The sequence below is a fragment of the Camelus ferus genome, chromosome 9 (genome assembly GCF_009834535.1).
Source record: "Camelus ferus isolate YT-003-E chromosome 9, BCGSAC_Cfer_1.0, whole genome shotgun sequence".
NCBI lineage: Eukaryota > Metazoa > Chordata > Mammalia > Artiodactyla > Camelidae > Camelus > Camelus ferus.
The window spans coordinates 57,192,615-57,211,274 of NC_045704.1; the positions used below are offsets into that span (position 1 = coordinate 57,192,615).

Genomic DNA, 18,660 nt, shown 5'->3' on the forward strand with positions numbered 1-18,660 from the left:
GTGTCTGGTGATAGAGGGATGAGTTGAAGACTTGAGGGATATCAAATGCACAGCTAGTCTTCCCTAAAGGACAGTTACTGAGGCCTGGACTGCATGGGAAGCTTAAGAGCTGGCACAAGAGCTTATGAAAAGCAGAGTGAAATCTCCCAGTCTCCTGGTTTTAAGGTAATAAAGACTAACTAGAGCAAGGGGGCTTGACTAAAGTGTGCTTAGTGGTCCCAAGACATTTTGTTAAGTACTGTAATTGCATGCCAAAACAAAACTCAAGAATACCTATAGGAATACAAAAATATCCAGCACTCAACAACATAAACAGCCACAGTGTTTGACATCCAATCAAAAATTACCAGGAGACTTCTGTTTCTGGTCAAAATAGAATAACAGGGACTAGTTTTATCGTCCCACCTAAAACAACTAAAGATTCAGACAAAATATATTAAATAATGGTTTTCAGACATTGAAAGCCAAGCAATGAAGGACAGTGATCCCTGAAACACAGCAAACATATGAAGTAAAGCCCTTTAATTTCCCAGGCTGAATACCTTAAGAATTTCTAGCCTGGTAAACTGACTGAATTGAGGACATGGAGCTTAACAGTCTTCAAAGACCAACACTGCAGAATATACAGGGCAAAGTACAAGGAGGAGAAAGCTGCACAGCGATAGAGCTTAATAGATCTGCAGAGGGTTCTGCTTGAGTATTAACAGAGTGTTAACCAGTACCTGTGAGAAAGGAAAGCTTTCTGAGTCTGGATAAAGAACCATCAAAAAGGATAGATGGAACTATGCCCAGACCTCAGACAGGGCAAAGTATAGTTCCTGTTCCTGCCAACCTGGTAAACATCACAATTCATGGAATAATGAGTAGGTATTTAGCAGAATCTTACATTAGTAGTGGGGAACAATTATCCCAAGACTAAATACTTGTGGTAGGCAGAATAGTGGCCTTCCAAAGATGTCTATGTCCTAATTCCCAGAATCTATGAACATGCCAAAAAGGAACTAAGATTGCAGATGGAATTAAGGTTGCTAATCAGCTGATCTTGAGATGGGGAGTTAACCCTACTTACACATTTAATCTGTCCATGCCTTTCTATTTAAAGTGGGTTTCTAATTAAAAAAAAAAAAAGGTTTTTGGAGAAATTGACAAGCAGATTCTAAAATTTATATGGAATTGCAAAGGACCTCTAACAGGTGAATCAACTTTGAAAAAGAAGAGCAAAGTTGGAGGACTAACAGTACCTGATTTCAAGACTTACTATAAAACTAAATGATGAAGACAATGTACTATCTCATCTAAAAATAAACAAATAGATCAACAGAACATAATAAAGAGTTCAGAAACAGACCCACACATCTATAGTCAGTTGATTTTCAACAAAGGTGCCAAGGTAATTCACTGGGGAAAAGGATAATCTATTCAACAAATGGTACTGAAACAACTAAACAGCCATATGGAAACAAAACAAAATTGAGTTCTTTCCTCACACCATTTACAAAAATTAACTCAAGAGCTTTCATAGATCTAATTGTGCTAAAACTATAAAATTTCTAGAATAAAACATAGGAGAAACTTTTAGTGAACTTGGGTTTGGTGAAGATTTCTCAAATATGACACAAAAAAATCACAAACTAACAAAGAAAAAAAGTTATAAAATTTTTTTCACAAAATTAAAACCTTTGTCCTTAAAATCATATTCTTATGAAAATGAAAAGGCAAGTCACAGACTGGGAGAAAATATTTGCCAAACATGTATTTGACAAAGCTCCTATATTTAGAATATATAGGAGACTTCCTTTCAAGATGGTGGAGTAAAAGCAGCTGGAGCTCATCTCCTCTCACAGACACACCAAGACCATGACTAACTGCAGAAAAACTAGCGATAAAAAAGACTGGGAACTACCAGAAAGGATCTTCTGTAGCTAAAAACTTAAAGAAGAAACCACTATGAGACTGGTAGGAGGGGTGAACTCATGATATAATCAGGCCCCATACCCCGTGGGTGGGCGGCCCACAAACTGGAGAATAATTGTACTGCAGAGGTTCTCCTACAACAGTTAAAGTTCTGAGTCCCATATCACCTGGACCTAGCACCAGGAAGAGGAGTCTCCAGAGTGCTGGGCTTTGAAGGCCAGTGGGGCTTGATTACAGGAGCTCCACAGGATAGGGGGAATCTGTATGCTTAAGGGTTGCACAAAAAATCTCACACTTGCTGAGACCAAGAACAAAAGCAGTAATCTCATAGAAGCCTGGGCCAGACCTACCTGCTGGGCTTAGGGTTCTTGTGGGGAGGCGTGGGGTGGCTATGGCTCACCTTGGGTATGCACACAGTGGCAGACATTCAGGGGTGTCCATCTGAATGAACTCTCCTTCCAGGAGGCTTACATCTTGCTTGGATATTAGCACCAAGACTTGGTCCCACCCAACAGCCTTTAGGCTCCAGAGCTGGGACGCCCCAGGCCAAACAACTAACTAGATGGAGACATACCCTCACCCATCAGTAAATACCACCTAAGCTGGCCCCACAGCTGCCTCTAGACATGCCACATACAGCTCAGCCTACCAGAAGGCCAAGACCCAGCTCCACCCACCAGTAGGCAGGCACCAGCCCCTAGACCAGCCTCACCCACCAAGGGGCAGACATCAGAAGCTAGAAAACTGATCCTGCAACCTGCAAAACAAGTTCGCAAACACAGGTCAGAATCTACCCTGGGACCAGCTGCCCACAGGCCCTGGGTGACAAGAGGAGAGTGCACAGCTGGGACTCACAGGACATCTCCTACAGAGGGCCACTCCTCCAAGGTCGAGAAACTAACCTATGTAAAAATACAATTAGAAATTTAGACAAAATCTTGGAAGAAGAAATAAGTGATAAAGAGATAGGCAATCTACCTGATAAAGAGTTCAGAGTCATAATTGTGAAGATGATCAGAGAACTCGGGAGGAGCACAGATGCACACAGCAAAGTTTTTTAAAACATATAAAGATCTCTTGCAACTAAATAATAAGAAAATAAATAACACAAATTTCAAAAGGGCAAAAGATTTTAACAAATGCTTCATCAAAGAAAGTATGCTAATGGGAAATAAGCATATGGAAATATGCTTAACATCATTATTCATTAAGAAAATGGAAATTAAAACCATAATGATATACCAACACATGCCCACTAGAATGACTGAAATTAAAAAAAACTGATGACACCAAGTATTGGTGAGGACGTGGAGCAACTGGAACTCTTACACACTGCTAGTGGGAATGTAAAAATCACAGCTACTTTGGAAAACGGTTTGACAATTTCTTAAAAATTTCAACATACATATGAACAAGCTATTCCACTCCAATTTACCCAAAAAGGTAAATGATGTTCATGCAAAAACTTGTACATATTTTTTGAATAATAGATATAAACAGGGAAAACACAAATATCCCTCAACAAAGGAATGGATTTGAAAATTGTGACATATCCATCCAATGAAATACTATTCAGCAACAAAAAGAAACAAATTTCTGATGCACATAGGCATTAATCCAGACTCTACACAAAAACATACTCAATATGTTATGTACATATAAGGAGATTTATTATAGGAATTGACTTTTGCAGTTATGGAGGCTAAGAAGGCCCACAGTCTGCCCTCTGCATGTTGGAGAGCCAGGAAAGCTGGTGATATAATTTAGCAAGTTCAAAGGCCCAAGAACCAGGAACTCTGAAGCCTGAGGGCAGGAAAAGTTCAAGAAGAGAGAGAAACAGCCCTTTTCCTTCACCTTTCTGTTCTATTTGGGCCTTCAGCAGATTGAATCATGCCTAACCACACTGGTGAGGGTTGATCTCTTTACTCAGTCTACTGAATCAAATGCTAATCTCTTCCAGAAATACCTCACAGACACACAGAAATGATGTTTTACCACATATTTGAGCATCCCTTAGCCAAGTCAACACATAAAATTAACCATCACAACGTAATAATGTGATTAAATGTAAAAAACATTAGGCTGAGCAAAATAAGCCAATGAAAAGAGCACATATCATATGATCCAGAAATCAGATCAGTGATTACGCAGGGATGGAGGTGTCAATGGTAGGTATAGGAGAGAGGGAAATATTACAAAAGAGCAGGAGGAAACTCTGGGGCATGATGGTTATGTTCATTGTCTTGATCGTGGTGATGCTTCACAGATGTGTGTGTCACATATATATATGTCAAAACATCAAGCGTACACTTCAAATTTGTGTAGTTAATTATATCTCAATAAATATGAAAAATGTTAAGAAGTAAAAAATGATAGTGAAATAAATGTTTTAGACAAACAAAAACTGAAGAATTATAACATCAGCAAAGGATATTACAAATATACTAAAAGTGATTTTTAAGAAAGAATGAAAATAATCCTAGCTAGAAACATGGCAATGAAGACTTTTATAAAGAATACTGGAAATGGTAGATATGTGGGCAAAAAATATTTAATGACATCAGGAATTTGCAATAGTTTGTTATCAACAATAATGCAAAAGGTAGAACTGGGTAAAAGGAATTAGTTTTCTAAGATTCTAGCAGTACTGTGAAGATAATCATTGTATAAAAATATAATAAATCAAGAATGCATGTTGATGTTTCTAAGGTAAACTCTCAAAGAATGATAAAGCAAGTTAACAGGAGAAAATGTAATAACATAAATTATTCTAATCTAAAAGAGCAAAGAAGGAAGGGAAAGGGGATCATAAAACATCGTAATAATGAAAACAAATAATAATAAAGTGGTAGATATAAACCCAGCTATAATAGTAATTTTATTAAGTTTCAATGAACTAAAATCTTCAAGTAAAAGATTAAGATTGCCAGACTAGAAAAGAAAAAAAACAAAGATTTTTGTTGAATTTAAAGGCTATTCTACAAAAAAGTAACTTCATATATGTGCTCAGGAAGAGATCAAGGGGATTTACAGAGTACATGACTTTCCCAGAAACACTCTCAACCTCAGAAGCACATATCCTTATCTAAACAGGAAACAGGGGAGTGTCAGACCCAGAGTGTTGGATTCTTGGACTTAAGTGAGAGATGACATAACAATCTTCAGATATCTTGATTTCACTCCAGCAGGATAAGCCTGTCTCTGTCTGATATTGCTGTTCTCATATACAGATAGACTCAGTTAAAAACAAAGCACTTTTAAGGTCCTTCAAGCCAGGCATTGTGTAAGGTCATCTCTGTGTGCCCCAATGTAACTAGAACATACTCTACCCATGGGACCTCAGTAAATGCCTGAATTGAGTTCTAAGTTCAAGTATAATGTCTTCAATATTCATCCCCATTGTAGCATGTATCATAATTTCCTGACTTTTTAAAGCTGAATAATGTTCCAGTGTATGTATTGTTGTAGGCATCCCTTATTTTCCCCTCAAGCTTTCCTATCCTAGCCTGAAGACTGTTCTCGTTCTCATCCCCTTTGGCTGCCAAGAGACTGCCATCAGTTCATTCTTCTGCATGTTTTTCTTATTCTCGAAACCATGCCAACACTTTCTTCCAACTAATCTCTCAGCTATGTATTCTCAGGGCGTAGGCTAAGCATGTTTACTCAGCAAACACATACACCAAGGACTGTGACCTGGTCTTGGCTGCAGTTCCTAATGGTCGTTTAACACAGAGTTCATGACAGTTCACAGAGAATACTGGAGCAGGAAGAAGCTGTCAAGCACACAAGACAAGACCAAGGCTTGACTGATTCAATACAATGAGCCACTTTTAGATTCAGTTTATTACTTACTTAGAAAGGGAATGAATGAATAGCCAAATGTGCCTGCTCCCTTGGCCGATGTCCTGCATACCAAAAAGCTCAACACCAAAACAAAAGGGGCTGGCAACTGCAGTGTGAGTTGTGGGGAAACCCACTGCTGAGGAGCCACTTCTAGATGGCAGCTAAATGGTCTTATAGTCTCACCCATACTTTGAGAAAAGCAGGCAGAAAGCATCATATCTCATCGAAACTTGATAGGCATTGATAATTTATCTCATGATTGCCTATCTAGGGAAAGGCTTAAAGGCAACCTCTCAGAAGCCTCCCATCCTCTCTTGTTCCGCAGGGTAAAAGGCATTCTGCCTAAACCCATACTAGCTGCAGTTTAAGCCTGTGTGGCCTCTGTGAGGACAGAGGTCTCCAGGGGACTGCGGTAGGGCCATTCCTCTGAAGGAAACTTGGAAAACCAGAAAGATGAAAGACAACAACTTAATTTTATAGATGAAGAAACCAAGACTTGCAAGATTAACAAACTTGCTGGAGCTCCCAAAGCTTGTTGGTGCCAGAGCTACCTTTATAAATCTGGGAGCTGCAAGACCTTGAGGTCAGTGCCCTTTGCACTGTGCCATGCAGCCTTATATTAGAATGTCAGAGGCCTGTGGAATAAACAATGATCTTCTTACTTTTAAGATTAAAAAAAAACAGGGATTCTTGTCCAGGAAAAATATATTCTCATGTATTCTATAGGTCTGTGTTATACACTTAGTTAGCTTTCAATACCTAGATGATGAAACTGGACAAAGGAACATGTATATAGTAATTAACACCCATCACAATTACAATAGTTTTAGTAATTAGCTATATAATGTTTGACTGTTAAAGATAATCATCATATGAGTAGGGCCTGTCTTATTCCCCCAATATCCCCAATATACAAGTCCCTGCCACACAGAACAGTCAATAAACACCTGTTGAATGAATAAATGAAAGTCACTATAAACAGCTAATTTTTACCACATTCCTTAGTTCCAAGTGTATTCCTCACCAAATCCTTTACTGGGGCTGGACTGCAGCAATAGAAGAACCATGGATTTGGAAAAGACATTATTGGATTTGAATACCAGATCCACCACTTAACTAAATATGCCACAGTACACAATTTCTCTAATCTCTTTGAGCCTCATTATCCTATTTTACAAAATGGAGAATATATAACATTACATACAGAGCTTTTGTATGATTTTAAGTGTGTGTGTTTGTGTGTGTATGGATGTGTGAGCACAGAGAGAGAGAGAGACAGACAGACAGACAGACGACTAAATTCAGTGTCTGAGAAGTCACTCAGTATGAATTCCTTATTCTCCAATCCTTTGTGCACTGGCTGTAGATCTAGGGATCACTTACACCAAAATCACATGAGGAACTTGTTAAGAATCTCTCGGCATAGGGATAGGGCATAGGAACCCTCCTTTTCCCCACAAATTTCCTAGGTTATTCTTACTCAACCACTGAAGAAGTAAAGTAAATAGGTGGTTCAAAGTCTGAAGAATCAACTCCTGGATGATCAGTGGTTGGCTCAGGCCCTAAATTAGGTTTCTCAGTATCAACAGGGAGCAGAGTGATTGGTGTGACATCAAGGAAAAAATGCTTTGAAACATGGGAATGGGGAACAGAATAACTAGGACAGTGTTTCTCAATCAGGGGGAAGGAAGGACAGGTGCTGAAACAATACTGGGGTGGAGGAGGGAGAGAAAGAGGCATATGTACTGTTTGAGAAAAGATAGTCAGTATTATAATTTATGTTTAGGGAAAAAAAGCCCACTATTTTCATGACATAGACTATACAAAACAAAGCTCACTGATAACTCCTTGATAGGTAGGGTTGTGCATTAGGGAGATTCTACATTCTGTATTATCAGAAATCTTCAAGATCATGGGAAAGATTATACAAATTGGTGTTTCAGGTCAGTAACTCTGGGAAATAAAGAGGATAATCCATCAATAATATCTTGATATGGTTCAATTGTAGGTTTGAATGTGGGAACAAAGCTGCATCTTACTTGTTCAAAATATCATGCGCTAATGTTTGTTTAGAGCTTAAGCCAGGCAAGCCATTTTGTGATGATTCAGGACAAAAGGACTGGCATTAAGAATGGTGACATGAAAAAAAGTGATCACAAGATTACAATTTCAAAAATTCTCTACAGAAAGTACACAGCTGCTTCTAGATTCTGGAAAGATGACAAATGTCTCAGCTTTGGGAAGATGTGTAATAAAATGAGAAAAAGGAAAGAAGAAAATTCATGAAATAGTGATCAAATAGTGGAAGTTAAAGAGTTAATCAGTAAATATGCTTCTATGCTTGGAGATGATACTTGGATAGCATGTGAACAGTAATGACTGCAGCCCTAGGTTATGGTCAGTATGCCTTGGCATTGTTTTGCCTTCAGGAGTTGAAGTTTCCTGGCAGTCACAGAGCCAAGCAAAATCTGATGCGAGGAAAGATATAATGATGCTATACAGCTTCCGAGACGGCCCACACTCTGTCTATGGAGTATCTACTTCTACTTTAATCGCCCCCCCTCCCCCATACATCTCTCTAAATAAATCTACTTTTACTCAAAAAAAAAAAAAATAAAACGATGCTATACAGCTCTGTGACCCAATTTGACAAGTTCCAGCTGATACCGCTTCAAGGAAACATAAAATTGACATTCAAAAACTCCCAAGAGAAATGTGGAAACTGTTCCAGATTAATATGAGTAAGTACTTAGAACAAATTGTTGGGGACCCAGAAGCATGACATGAACTTGAGAAACTCTAAATCAATGAACACTCTAAACTTATTCAAAGAAGCGTTTAGTTTAGAGGAGCTTATGGTGACAAATCCACACAACATTTACCCTGTCAGATCTAGAGATGCTGTCAGCAGGATGCTGCTGTTAAACATAATCAAGGTAGACTTGAAAATCTTGACTTTTCAGGAAAGTATGTTGCACAGGCATTGAAACTATTCAACAGCAATATAAGCATTTTGTTTGGGCTTAACTGTATGCAAGTTAATATTGCTTCTGATCCAAAAGCAAGCACAAAAATAGCAAAGAACAACATGAAATATGTTCATTGGGCAGACAGTCAAATAAAAGAGTTTATCAGTTTGTATGCTGAAATCAGTTTATACGCTAAAATAAGAAGGAGACCAAATACTCTCTTTAACCAGTTGAAGACATGGTGGAAACATTGTAAATCACTCAGTGTTAAGGTTATGTCTTAATTTCTTGCAAATTAAATTTCACTGCTCAACTGAATTTATTGGTCTGTAACTTACTAAATGCCCAAAGCTATTTATACTAAATCTGTGCTATTGAGGCAGTTGTGTGTGTGTGTGTTTGTGTGTGAGAAAGAGAGAGAAAAAGAGAGAGAGAGAAGGGGGAAAGATTTAACACCATTTGTCTGTATGCCCCCAAGTATGAATGCTCTTAAACTCCCTATGTTAGCAAGGATGATTTTTAATTTAATGGATTAATCAGTACAAGTCTCAGAGTAATCATTGATCAAATTCTTATTAATCTGTTTTATTTCTATAGAGAGCTGCACTCTTAGCCATACTGAGATTGTTGGTTATGATACAGAATTATGCAGTGCCATTCAATCTTTTCATGTACTGTGATTTTTGCTTTTCTCTTACACAATGTCCCTTCTACAAACTACAGATTAGAAACTGAGACTTCTGAAAGAAACATCAAAAGAGTTTCAATAAAAGAGTATACCTAGTCTTCTTAACTAGAAGATAAAGAGACTCATGGGTGCAACTTCCAGTGTAAACTAACACAATCACCTCAGACAGACATTTGGCAGACTATGCAAGTGACTGCTACTTGTACAAGGATTCTTGTAAGGATTTCCAGGACTCTTTTACACAGATGCAGATGAGTTTGTGGTAGTACATTATTTACCCCAAGATCATCAAAACATGAATTTATTACTAGTGCTAAATGGACCAAAAGAACTAATCAAATTGTGATTAATATTCTCTTTTTAACATGCATATGAGAAAACCCCTTTTCTTTTTAATATACCTTGACTCCTCAATTTAACAGGGTCTATTTGTACAAACCGAAAGGAAACATTGTTTAAATGGCATTTTATGATAAATCTTTGGACTTGTGAAAAATAGCCTGTGGAATCTTATTACAGATTGTAAACAAACTAAGCATCAAGAAATTTGAAGAATGATTTACAGACAAGAATATGTATTGATTGGCCTACAAGACTACTGAGCATAATGTTAACAATAGATAAACAACATGGAAACTGCTTTCATTAAATTCCTTAACTCTTCACGATCTTGTAGTTACAAATAGCCAGTAAGAATCCTTATTCTTCCTACCAGAACATAACTAGATATATTATATTGTAATTATGACCATGCCACAAATCTTGTTAAATTTGGTGTGCAAATCCACTATAAGGAAGAAGAGCCATACCTTACCTACAGAAATGATGCCTACAAAGTCCTCTCAGAAAAATGGCCTCTTACCTGGTGTATGGCTTATGGAATCCCAGACTTAGAGATACTAAAAGACATCCCCTCCTATGGGCCACAACACTGACAAACACAGGGATCTTAGGGAAAGTAGACCCATACATTTTCAGGTGTAGCAGGTAAATCTTGGTAGAGGTAGTCTGGATAATTACTAGTTGTTGATCTCAGGAAAGGTGATAAGAGATTTGCATCTCCCAAAATAAATGACAACTCTAGAGGCTTTACAAAGCTTTCAGAAAGAACTCTCAGGCCTTACTATCTAGTTATATTAACTAGATACTAACAAGAATGTTTATGGGCATCAGTCAACATTTCTTTTTAGATCTATGCAAATAAAATCTGTCAAATAAAATAAAAATTCGAAATAATTGTACTGAACCCAGAAAACTGCTAAACACTTAGGTGAATGAAACCATGCCTTACCGATTGAAATTTCACTAGAGATGAACTAGGGTAGTAAAACTGACATTTTGCCATTTCACCATTATGAATAAATATGTACAACATGCTCTGCAGTCAAGAAAACAAACACATCTAAAATCTGAGGTAAACAAACAAAAAATAACAGTGTCGCCCTATTTAGTTTTGATCCCTCCCCAAACAGAGGAAAACATAAACATTTCTTGTAAGCCTACACTCTTTTACAGAAACAATCTTATTATTCCATCTACACTTACTCGCTGCTATTCTTCTATAAGGTAAAGCTTTTCCTCCCCCATCTTTTAAGTATAGCACATAGATTATTCTCCATGTATACTACATGTATATTATATGGATTCTTTTCTCTTTCAGTATAATACATTATACTCATTAGTCTTTCTAAGGTTCCATTGGTCTCCAAATTGACCAGGGGACCTTTTCAAGCTGGCTTCTGTGAACTTCTGGTTTGTGTCAGTTAATCTTTGGACACAACAAGATGATCCATGCTCACTGTACTTTTACTCCCTCAACCCCAAATCAGGCATTTCTACAAGGAATCCTAGAAAATAGTATTTAGAAACCAAGCAGTAGATGTGCTTCCTGCGGTGGGGTATTGCTGCTTCTAGACCTGTCAGTGGATAGGGTTAATATGGATAGCTCTAATTCCAAGCCAACACCATATGGTTCCTCCTCAACTTTTCCCATTTCATATTTTTATCCTCCTTCTTCCAAGTTGATAACCTTAATTTCTGACAATATCAATGTTTTTACTAATTAGCTCTATCCTACAATGCACACAAGACAGCTTCTGAATTATACACCAATTCTACCACAAACAAACCTACTAAGTAAAGTTTAAGACGTCCTTAGGATATACCCCGCTATGAAGTGTACAGACAAGCACTGCTTTCAAAATTTACTTGCATTAATTACATTCTATGTGGTTATACTATCATTTGATATATAGTTAAAAATCATTTGTTCTGTTTTTGTTTTTCAGTTTTAAGGTTAGCTTTTTCATCTTCTTTTGGAATATATAAAACACTGACATGGTTTGTAAAATTAAAACTGTATTAAGCTACTTTTAGAAAAAAGCTCTCTATACCTTAGACTCCATTTCCAGGCACCCCTAGATAAAAACATTTTCATTATTTTCTGGCCTATCCTTCCTGCAGAACAAATATATACCTATTTCTCCTTTTCCTTACACAAAAGATAGCATACTATGCATATGCTGTTTTATACTTTGCTATTCTTACACACAAAAACATATCCCAGAAATAACTCCATATTGATTCATATAGGTATTCTTCAATTAATGGCTGCAAAGTACTCCAGTGCGTGTTTGTGTTAAATGGTCATTCTTAAATGTGGGAAATGGGGTCCAATCATTGTGGAATCATTAACCCTTGTGATCAAACACTCATTTTACAAGAATGGACAAACTTTAGGAGAGGGAAGGTGGTTTTGAGAGCCATTTAGAGGAGAGTAAGAGGGAGGAATGGATCTCAGAAGGACCCACCTGTAGGAAGATGCTGCTCAGCCCAGTGGCCAAACCTCCTTCCTCTGCCCTAATAGATCCAAGTGCAGCTACAGCTTAACCCACCCGGGGATCTTGTCAGAATTCTGGGGCCCTCTAAGAGTTCTCTCCCCAAAGAAGCTCTCCTTCCCTCCACCCAATTGAATTGCCTCTGCACTGGGATCTGAAGCATCTTTCAGTTTTCTTTTCTTTCCTTCTTTTTTAAATATAAGGAACACACGGATATGTTCTCTTCGTAAGTTACATGATTTTAAAAAAAATGTATAGGGAAAAAATTCAATTCCTGTCTTCCACACTAACTTCCCTAAGGGTAACAAGATGTAAACCACAGCTCTGGCTCATTTATAATTCCCTACTGAATCTGACTAGTGTACTTCAGCCTAAGGGTCAAAATCTTTCCTCCTCTCCCTCCCCACACAATGAGTCTAAGACCCCACTCTCTACTCAAAAGAGTTATGAGTTTCCAGGCGCTCAGATGCTGGGCTGTGCAGATACGGTGGCCGGAGACCTTTGGCAGAGTCTCTGGGCCACAGGAAGTTTAAAAACAAGAGGGCTGGCTGCAGAAAGTTGGAGGTTCTGTGATCCTCAGGCTCATATTTGTGGGACTATCCACACATTCTGAACCTGAAAACACTAGAAAGTTGCTTTTTCAACCTCTTGCTTGTAGCCAAGAGAGGAGCATAGTTCCACGACCCTCACTCCCCCTCGCCCCCATGTCTATTGGAGTCGGTAGTTTGTTGGACTTTCAAGGTTCTGAGTATGGCCCAGCGTCCTGAATTTCTGGGCATCTAGGCTCCGCGGATCACTGAGCAGTACCGGACGTAACCACCAGGAGGCGATACGAAGAACCATCTCTTTTTTTTCAACCAGGGAGGTAGAGAGAAGTGCAGGCGGCTCGAAGTCCTCGGATTTGACCAAGCCGACCAAGCCAGGAGACTAGCCGAACCCGAGGCTGATTATTTTGGAGTCGCCCCAGCTCCGCGATGGCCCTGGGCGAGCGGAAGTCACACACTGCCGAGGCCTCGAGCACTGACAAAGTGTCCTGACCCGAGAAGCAGTTGGGCTTCTCGAATTTATGGGGAACGTGCCTCACCTTCCTGTCAAACCGAGGCCGCTCTTCCCGATGTTCTGATAGCCTGTGCTGTGTACTGGGGCAGGAGCAGAAAGTGAGGCGGAGTGGTTGCGAAAGAGATGAGGGAAGCTGGGAGACAGCAAGGAACGCCGGGAGGAGACAAACGGGGTCGAGGATTGAACTGGAGGAGGAGGAGGGCGGGGCAATCCCAGGAAGACCCAGGGGCTGTACTGAGGGTCGTCAGAGTTCCCAGGGCGGGAAGAGGACAGTTGAAAACGAAGAAAGGAACCCTTTTTTTCCTGACGGGAATTTTACCTCAGGGCAGAAAACTCTAGAAATCCCGGCAGAGCAGGTGGATTTGGGGAAGATCTAAAAGCCCTTCCCGTGGCTCATCCCCGAGTGGACTTCGTCTCATCTACGACGTAGAAACCTGCAGAAACGCGCCGAGGGAAGGCGAGTGACGCGCCTCCTGGCGTCGCGGAGGAAGCGGGCTGGGGGAGGGGTGAGGAAGCGCCCGGCAGGAGGCGGGTCCTGGGCCCGCGGGGCCGCGCGCCGCCTGGCTCCGCGGGGGGAGCGGCGGACCGGCTTGCGGTTCCATGGTGTAATGGTGAGCACTCTGGACTCTGAATCCAGCGATCCGAGTTCGAGTCTCGGTGGGACCTTCCCTTTAGGCCGCGCCCAACCGTCTTTTATCCTTCAGCCTGAACACCGTTGCTGCCGCATAGCGAACACCCGCCTCAGATACGCCCTGAGTAGACGCGATTTCCGCCTTCCGCGTCCCCCTCCGTCCTAACCTGGGTACCGGGTGGTCTGGGTCCCGGGAAGGAAGCTCCGCGTCCCTCCCGCTACTGTCGCCTCCTCCTCAGGAATGGGAGTCCCAGAAACCGGCTTCTTGGAGCGGCACGGTCCACAAGGTCGTGGCGGGCAGGTTGAAGAACAGAGTCCGCGGTGACCCCGCTGGGCTCGCCTGGCTCTGCCTGTCGTAAGGCATCGAAGGCCCCGGATCCCGCCGCCAAAGGGCTCAGAGGCCAAGCCAGTGCCACCCCCTCGTCGCGTCACCTTGGGTCCCGGGGGTAAAGGGCAGAGGCTGCGCCCCCTGAACCCTGCAGCGCAAGGGGCTTCACACTGCATGTCTTGTAGCTGCACCGATGTCCTGTTTCTACATAGGTGGAAAATAATTTAAATATGAAATAGTGTTTTTTAGCTCAGTCGTGGGGTGATGAGACAAAATTTGAGTCATGAGTTCAAGCAGAAGATAGGACGCATTTCGTTGTATTTTCTTCGGTCCTTTCCTACTGGCTACCATTGGAATCCCGAGCTTCTGAGTCTTTGTTGAGGCCAGTAGGGGCCACAGTTGTCCTAAACTTTGTACTTCAGTCTGGGAGAATTTCCTCCTTAAACCCTAAACTCTGCCCCCAAAAGCGATCTCAGATGAAGATTTCAGGTCCCCGATCCACGGCCGCCTGACTCAGACTCCTCCTGGAGCGAAAGTGAGATGAATCAGATCAGTTATGAGGGCCGAGTCCCGGACCTACGAGGCTCCCCCTTAAATCTGCCCGACTCTGCTTCAAGAAGACACCATTGGAAAAGAAGGCCACGATCACTTAATTCTATTCATAGAAAAATTTAGACGAGAATTTTGAAGGGCGGTTTTACTTAGTGAAAATGTCTTCTACCACCTAAGAACCTTGATCCACCCAAGAATGTTTTTTACCCAGAAGGCCTGAAGCTGCTCCATGTTTATTTTTGCTATATTTTCTTTTGCTTTTTTCTGGGGATAAAATTCTTTGTAATATGTGTGATCCTTAAATTAGGCACTCAGTTGGCTTCCTGAAAGTTGAATGGCACATATCTCCTCCTCCTCACCCCCACCCCTCTTCTATTCCCTTGCAGACTGCCGGCCTGCTGGGCCTGAGGAGGTTCAGAACAGCAGAGACCATCAAGTCAAAGATTACTAGCTGGAGATTACATCGTCAGGAACGTGCACATCTAGGGATTTGAGGTCTGTCCAGTAGACTGTGTAAAGGAAAATTTCATGGAGGTGATCAATAGGCTTCTGCACAGCAATCCAGAAATTTCTACTCCTAAACCCTCATTCAGGTCCTCTACCTCCTCTTCTTAAGGAACATTTAGTCCTTTTAAAATTTTTATTTTTAAAATGAAATTTCAAGTTTATAAGTAGGCGCGGTTCTCCCCTCTATATCTGCCAGCCATCTCCAGCTGCCAATATATTAGGCATCCTGGGTCTCTAACATATCCCTACCTCTTTCCTGGAATTTCCCCCTCTACTTCATAGAGAATATATCCCTTCCTTTCTTTATCCCATTAAAACTGCCCTGGACAGACCAGGATGGGCCCCTCACCAGTCTTACCACACCCCGCTCATGTCCCTTTGGGAGGGGAGATTCTGCTTTGCCTGTAGTGCCTTCCCTGTCCCCAAAATTGCAGCTCTAGCACCTTGTTAAATTCACTTATTAATTCTGGCAGGGTTGTTGTTGTTGTTTTTGTTTTGGGTTTTTTTTGGGTAGACTCCTTAGAATTTCCTACAGGCACAATTATGTCAAGGCAAATTTACTTCTTCCTTTCTTGTCTATATGCCTTTTACTTAATATTCTTGCCTTACTGCTCTTGCTAAAACATCTAATTCAATGTAGAACAGAGTGGTGAGAACTGGTATTTTTCCTTTTCTCCATGTTTGGAAGACGGTATTCATTTGATTTGAAGTTAGGTGTAGGTTGTTCATAGATGCCCTTTATCAGATTAAGTTTTTTTTTTCTATTTCTGATTTGTTTAGAACTTTAAACATGAATGGATGTTGAATTTTGTGAAATGCTATTTTTGCATTTTAAAAAATGATCAAGAATTTTTGCCTTAATTTTGTTAATGTTATTAATTACATTGTTTAATATTCTACTGTTACAAGTAATGTTCCATTCCTAAGATATACTCTACTTGGTCATGATGTAACATCCTTTTTATATGTTATTGGATTTAGTTTGCTAATAATTTATGGTGATTTTGTATCTATATTCATGATATTGATCTGTAGTTTTCTTACCTTGAAATGTCCTTGTATGGCTGTTTTGGAATGAAGTCCTGCTGGTCTCATAAATGAGTTTAGCAGTGTAATCTTCTTTTCATATTATCTGAAAATCTTTGTGTAAGATTGTTATTATTTCTTCCTTAAATGTTTGATAAAATTCACCAGTGATGCCATATGGGCCTAGAGTATACTTTGTAAGAAGACTTAAAATTATATATTCAATTGCCTTCCATATATAGAGTTCTTCAGATATTTCATTTCTTCATATATTAATTTTGATAATTTATTTTTCAAGACATTTGTACATCTAAGATGCAAGGTTTAGTGGCCTAAATGGTTTTCATAATATGTCCTTACAATAAGATACACAGCAATATCTTATTGTAACATCTTAGGATCTGTGGTGATATCCTCTGTTATTTTCTGATATTGCTAATTAGTGTTCCTCTCTCTCTCTCCCTCTCTCTCAGTTAGTCTTGCTAAAGATATATCAAGTTTATTAATTTTTTTTCCAAGAATCTTCTTCTTTTCTTCTTTTTCCTTATTGTTTCAGCACTTTGTATTTTGTTTCTATCTTTATTATTTCCTTCATTCTACTTACTTTGGTTTATTTCCCTCTTCTTTTCATAGCTTCTCAAGGTAGAAACTCAGACAGAACATTGATTTTATCCCTCCATTCTTTTCTAATGTAAGCATTTAGAGATAGAAACAGTCCTCAAAGGACTTCCTCAGCTTTGTCCTATCAATTTTGATATGTTGCTTTTCAATTATCCCTCAGTTCAAAATAGTTTCTAATTTCCTTTGTAACTTTTTTTAACCCATGGATTTTTAAAGAAATATGTTGCTTCATTTCAAAATATTTGGAATGTTTTAGATTTTTTAAATTGTTGATTTATAATATAATTCTATTGTGGTCAGAGTACATACTCTGACTAAAATCCTTAAGATGTTTTTGAGATTCATTTCATGGTCTAGATTATACAGTCAATTTTAATGAATGTTCCAGGTAAACTTGAAAAGAATATGTATTCTGCAACTGTTGGGTATAACGTTCCATAAATCTAGATTTTTTCAAAGCTTCAATAGCTTTTCAGTTTTTTTCTTGTTCTACCAATTACATCAGGATGCATGTTTAAAACTCTTAACTATGATTGTAGATTTCCTTCAATTCTGTCAACTTTTCTTCATAAATTTTAAAGCTCTTGTATTAGGTACATACACCTTTAGGAATTTTGTGTTTTCTTGAAGTACTGACCCCTTTATCATTTCTTTAGCTTTGTTAATACTCCTTCTCTTGAAATCTTATTTTGCCAATGTTGTATTTTGTACTATGTCAACTTGGTTAAGTTGAAATTATGTTCCCCAGAATCTCTGACTATGTAGTTCTGAGTTAGAGTTGTCTCAAAGAGAAATTTTGACAAAAGAGGAATATGTGTGAGATCTGGAAACAGTTATTCTCTGAGGATTGTCAAAGTTAGATGTGGAAATGGACAGATGAAGACATGCTGTTGAATTCCAGCTCTCTTTTGCTCTCCTTTGTTCTACATCTAGCTCTTACTCCTGACTGTTGGCTCAGCTGACCAACAGTGGTCCTGGGCCCATCACCAGAAGTTTGGTTTCAGACTGGAAAAGCAACAGTTTCTCAATTACTTTTATGTCAGCTCTCTCCTTGTTGCCACACTTTGGCAACTAGACATGCCTTCTTTCAAAGATTAACTGATTGGTGACTCCTCTGATCGTAAAACTCTCCCTTTAAGATCTTCCCTTCCTCAACTTTTCCTCAAATTCCTATAATAAACAAACAAACAAACAAATTGATTCTCTGAGAAGTTCAATAAAACAAAGAAGCTTCTACTGATGTTGATTAGGAAAAAAAGAGAGAATATACAAATTACCAAGCACTGACATGGAATACCACCACAGACCATGCAGACATCTAAATGATAAGGGAATTTTACAAACCACCCTGTACACAAAACTTCAACCACCTTTAGGAAGTGGGCCAATTTCTTGAATACCCCAAAGTGCTAAAACTCACACAAAATACCTTGAATAGTAAAATAACTATTACTGATATTGTATTCATAATTAAAAAAGAAATCTCCAGGCCCAGACAGATTCACTAGGGGATTCTACCAAACATTTAAAGAAGTATCACCAATACTGTATAATCTCTTTCGGGAAGTGGAAGAGGAAGAAACACCAACTCATTTTATGAAGCCAGCCAGTTTCCTGATACCAAAACCAGTCAGAGATCCTGCAAAAAGTATAGATAATATCCATCATGAACATAGATGTAAAAA

General features: G+C 39.4%; 1 protein-coding gene, 1 non-coding gene and 1 pseudogene across 2 annotated transcripts in view; 2 read left to right on the forward strand and 1 right to left on the reverse strand.

The window, feature by feature from the left end:
* Window positions 1-13,941, reverse strand: part of ZDHHC7 (zinc finger DHHC-type palmitoyltransferase 7) — a 65,545-nt gene extending 51,604 nt beyond the window's left edge. Inside the window, exon 1 of the mRNA XM_032486922.1 lies at window positions 13,630-13,941. The gene's annotated coding sequence lies outside the window, so the exon portion shown is untranslated. The remainder of the gene's footprint in view (window positions 1-13,629) is intronic.
* LOC116666095 lies at window positions 6,770-8,997 on the forward strand (annotated as a pseudogene).
* Window positions 13,905-13,976, forward strand: TRNAQ-CUG. The gene has a single exon. It is a non-coding gene; the product is annotated as a tRNA-Gln (tRNA).
* Window positions 13,977-18,660: the final 4,684 nt, after the last annotated feature.